The following is a 5,488-nucleotide window of genomic DNA, read 5'->3' as shown; positions in this document are numbered from 1 at the left end:
CACTGAGGTGTATGTCTGTGTTTTTCAGAGGTGTGCGCGTACAAACTTCCACGTTTCTGACCACCTTTAGAAAAGGGGATGGTAGAAGTGAGTACATTTGTTGGAGGAGAGGGTGTGTTTATGTCACTACTGTTCAAAATGAATGACAAGGAGTTTGGTATTGCATTGTTTGCTAAAAAGATGGGATATTAGCGTGCATTTCCCATGCTCAGGCAGCTTCTAAGGATATGAATTGTGTGCAGGTCCAGCTCTGCACAAAACATCACAGTCTTAGGGTGAGTTGCTAAACTGGTGTGGCAGTTGACTATAGGGAGCTCCTTAGGAAATAAGGAGTACATGTTTCTAGAAGCAGAGGAGCGAGTGAATGGAAAGGTCTGTGGATTGTTTCTAGACCTCTTTAAGAAACTGCTAAAAGCTGTCTGCTGTGAACTGATTTCTTCTTGTGTTCCTAGCTATTATAATAGAGTAACTGATGTCATATTCAGTTATTTTGTGATCCTTGAGTAAGTGGAAAACATGGAAAAAACTAAACAATCGGTGAAGAATTCCCTCATTGTGCTTTTTACTTCCTCTTAAGATTCTTCAGGTAGGAGTAACCTTCTCTTTAAGGCAGACTTGAATTTGGTTTCTGAATTTATCTTAAAAACAATGTGGGATTTCTTTTTTGTCATGTTAGCTGGTTCCTGGTGTATTTTTACAATGCTTAGTGAGCTAAAGACCAGGGCTCTTACTCTGGCTTCCATTTCTGATGCTGAAGCATCTCCAGGGTGGAGTACTGGCTGCTGGTATTGTGTTAGCAGTTAATGCGTTCCTCCTCCTGTTAGTAGTTGTGAAATCATGTTAGTATGTTGTCCACTGATCTGAAGGTAAGTGGAGTTCCCTTCTGTTAGTGTTTCCGCAAGTTAGTTGAAAGTAGCAGGAAGATGAGCTAAAATGGCTCCTCTTGCTCCAAGAATGAGTGACCTCCTTCTCCCTTGCTCTCCATGCCTGCACATCCTCCAGTCAAGCACAAAAGCCATCATTCGGCCATCCATGCTGCTGGAGAGAGCTGTGGGAATTGCTGTGCAGAGGAAAAGGAGGGAAAACAGAAGGTTCATACCTGGAAGGCAGAGGGGAGGGATGCTGATGTGTTTTATGCACCCAGTTTAGTTTCAGGCTGTATGAGACAGATGGTGTGAATTTGCTCTGCTGGGCCACCAGCTCAGCAGAGACAGAAGCAGCAGAGCAAAAGAAATGGAGGGACTGGGCTGCTTAGGTGGGAGAGGGGGAAGAGCATGGACGGGATGTGAAGGGATGGGAGGAAGGCCCAAGAGATCTCTGTTCATCTAACTCTGTCCACATGTGCCTAACAGAAAGCTGTGAAAATCTGTCATCTAAAAAGGTGGTAAAGTGGCTCCTTGGTCTACTCCCAGAATCCTTCAAAAGCCTGAAGTACTCCATGTTACTTGTTGAATTTAACAGCCCTGGCAGTAACAAAAAGAACTGGGGCTGGGCTTAGTTTGCTGTCATTGTTTTACTGAGGGGGTTCTTGCCTCGCATGAGCATCTGCTTTTAATATATGACATAATTGCTAAGTTGGTACAGCAGCTCCTTAAAATAAAGGCTTAGATATGGTATCTTCAAAGAGAAAAAGAGACAAAGTGTTTCCGTGTGTCCCAAATGGCACGTAGTGTTCAGAGAGTTATTTCTGTATCTGACCAAGTTACCAAATGCTGTCATGCACACATGGAATTCATCAATACGCAGTTAATTCCAAGTGCTACTTAAAAGAGGCACCCTTGGTATATGCCATCATAGGGGATTCAAACCCTCCAGTGCCGTGGTTTCATTTGCATCCTCTTTTATTTGCATTCTTTAAATGTCTCTTGCTGGGGACTTTTGCGATAACCACCTCTCTCATAGGCAGTGCTGATAATTCTCCTTTAACAGAAAGCTATTAGGCACAAGTGACTTTGAGCAGTATTAAGAAGTACCCCAAATTTTGCTTTCTAGTAGCAGCCTTGTAATTATTTCTTTGTTGTACTTCATTGCCTGAAGAGGGAGGGGACTTTTATATGTCGATTTCCATGCTGTCCACTCCAGAAGGCAAATGGCTGGAGCCTTGGAGCAACTCCCTGACGTGACTGTCTTGGAAAGACTTGAAATGTTAATCTAACAGTTTGAGGTTTCACCTACTTATGTTACAGCATAAATGTTTTCTGTAAATGCAGACTGTTTAGTAGTTACTCAGAAGATAAATTACTGAGATAGATACATTTGTGGTACTTGTGCTGCTGTTAGAAGGTTAGGAAGATCACAGAATGGTTTGAGTTGGAAGGGACCTTAAAGCTCACCCAGTTCCAACCCCCTGCCATGGGCAGGGACACCTTCCACTCGACCAGGTTGCTCCAAGCCCTGTCCAACCTGGCCTTGAGCACTGCCAGGGATGGGGCAGCCACAGGTTCTCTGGGCAACCTGTGCCAGGGCCTCAGCACCCTCAGAGTAAAGAATTTCTTCCTAATAATCCCTAATTTTAATCTCCCCTCTGTCCTGTCACTACATGCCATTATATAAATGTCCCTCTCCAGCTTTCTTGTAGGCTCCCTTCAGACACTAGAAGCTGCTCCCAGGCTGAACACAGGAAGCTTCTCCAGGCTGAACAAGCCCAGCTCTCAGCCTGTCTCCATTCCAGTGGTGCTCCAGTGCCCTGAGCCTCTTCTCAACTCACTCCACCAGGTCCACTTCCCTCTTGTGTTGGGGCCCCAGAGGTGACTGCAGTACTGCTGGTGGGGGTCTCCTACTTTGCTGGTGCATAAAAGGGTGAACACATTTTGGCCTCACTTGGATTTTGAGTGACACAGCATTTGTATTTGTGCCATGCTAAAGGCATGAATACATCTAAGAAATTGTTTTCTGCTGTCACTGGGCAAGCTCCAGCCAACAGCTGGGTCCATGCCCTACCCTCGGTTTACGTAGAGCTATGTACCCCAACAGAGCAGGGAGCTTCTGTATGTTATAAACAGCCCTTTTTTTTTTGTCTTCTTATTGCACACACTTAGGACACATCATGACAACAGCTTAGGCGCAGCAGGAAGGTGCTTTAGTCACTGTTACCCTTGGCAAGGGAGGGCTCACACTGCACCCAGTGATGCCTGGGAAGAGTGGTCTGCATCTCTGAATGGGACCAAAAATCTGGGATGAGTCTGACGGGGAGGAAACTGCTGCTGGAACATTGTCTGCATTTAGCTGCCATTGATGTGCCTTCTGGGGTGAGCACTGAGCCACACACTACTGTGGTTTGTTAGCAGAAGCCAGCCCCTTTCAGGCAGCTCTCTCCTGGAGTCAGCTGCCCTCCTCCCCAGTGCTGTACAGGCTGCGCCAGATGAGGCACCCACAGACTAGATTAGATGAGCAGCCTGAAGCATGCTCGTTTGCCCTGCAGACTTAGATCCTCAATAGCTTTCTTCCATACAAAAGCAAACCAGGTGCTGCTGTTGCTGATAAATGGATCCTCTGGCCCAGTGCACTGCAATAAAATATTCCAGGAAATGACCCTGGCAATGTGCCTGGAAGATCTCCTAAACCAGTGTGGCTGACTCCTTCCCTCCCTGCCTCCACAGCCGTGCTTGGAGGCTCCAATTCAATAAGCTCGGTGCAGCTGGCACCAATTTGGAAGCTATTGTGCATAGGAGCAAACTGCCCTCCCTCCCCAGAGCGTCTGGCCTTGGACGGCAGCACAAGCTGAGCTGGCACTGAGCTGCTGGAGAGCCTTCCATTAAGTTTTTACATACCAAGGGTCAGAGGTGATGTTGCAGGCCATTATCACACCAATTTCACAAATCAATAGGTAAACAGATCAATATTCAGTTGCTTAAGTACAGTTTTTTCAGCCTTTTAAAAGGTGTGTGACTGATTATGTCAGAGCAACAGCCCTTGTTTTCAAAGAGGAGAAATTGGTCTGTGTTTTCAACTAGGTACATGTCTTAAACTGGACCACAGCCAAAGGTCATCCTTCCACCAAACCAATTTGAAAAGGGATTATAACAGTAACCATTGTCCACATTATCAGTATGTAACTGGGCCCTATATAAAGTACAGTTTCCCTGTACTGTTATTCATCTTTAAATGTAGATACAGGTTTTCTTCTTAATTTATGAATGTAATAAAATTCACTTAAATAAGGGAAAAACTTCCTTTCTTCTACATAGTACAAATCAAAGCTGAAAAAAAGTCTAGCGTGCACCATTTGGGGAATGCAGTGACTTTAAAGCAAGTTGCCTCATCACTGTAGATACAACTGAAGCAGCAAGTGTACGTGACTTAACTAGAACATTAATCACATTCAAAGCTCTGCAAAATGAAGAATTTCATAGCTATAAGTAAGGCTGCTGCCAGCTCTTATCATGACAGCCAGGTGCTTGGGAAAATACTAGCCCTTGGCTCTCCCCTGTGGTGCTTTACGTTGAGGAATCTCCCGTGCGTGCACAGTTGCCCATATGGTTCCTCTCCTGCCAAAGGCATGAGAGCCATCACCTATGTATGCTTAGAACATGTTAATGAGCATCATCTTGGAACGCTGCATCTATAATCTGACAGGATTCACAGTGTGCCAGGGCGCAGTTCAAGGAAGGTGGCTATTTAAAGCACAGCCCACATAATCGAACTGATTTTTAGCTACAGGCAGATGAGCATGGGTCAGTAGGTATTTAGGATGTATCACCTCGCACCAAGACTCCCTCTCTGTGCTGACCCTCCAGCCACATACTTTTAGAGTTCAGCAGAGATTGGAACAGAGGGAAAATAAAATATTGAAGCTGTGTATGTATGAGGCGAGGGTACAGCCTCAGCTCCCATTAAGCCTGTAGTGGAAACAGATGTAGAAGGCCATCTAAAATAGCTTTTCTCATCACTGCATTCTGAGCTAACACTGTTTCTTTGCCTTTAAAGGCACCACAAGCACTCCATAAAGATGAGAAGGATCAAGTCACATAGAAATTAATGAAAAAAAGTACTAAAATTTGCTTGTGTCATGGAAAAACACCTGAAAAAAAAGTCACCGTGCTTGGGAAAATGTGTTTGAACATCACTGCTGTTTCAAGCAGCCTTTCTCCCAAGTTCTGGCATAGGCTGCCATAGCTGTCTGGAGCTCAAGCTCAATTTAGGGTTATCTTAGCTCAAACAAAACATTCAGCAAGTATTTCCTCAGACCATATTTGTTTTGCCAGCACTACAGCACCCTGCAATCTTTATCAGGTGAATGGCTTCAGGGAGAGATCAATAGTTGTGCTATTACTTCTACATACGTGTTTTCAGGAAGTGAATGAGTTGGCTGCAGTTTTGTCCCTGAACCTCACAGGACAAGAGGGAGAAGACAAAATTAAGTCAAAGCAGCATGAGCTCCTTTGCTCCCAATCGTGTGTAAACCACAAACTCAAAACACTTCAGCCTCACAGGAAATGGCACTCTGAAACATGCAGCTTGTTTCAAGCAAGTACAACAGGTGACCTCA

Source organism: Lathamus discolor, chromosome 1, assembly GCF_037157495.1.
Source record: "Lathamus discolor isolate bLatDis1 chromosome 1, bLatDis1.hap1, whole genome shotgun sequence".
NCBI classification, from domain to species: Eukaryota; Metazoa; Chordata; class Aves; order Psittaciformes; family Psittacidae; genus Lathamus; species Lathamus discolor.
Note: the sequence above shows the minus strand (reverse complement) of the source record.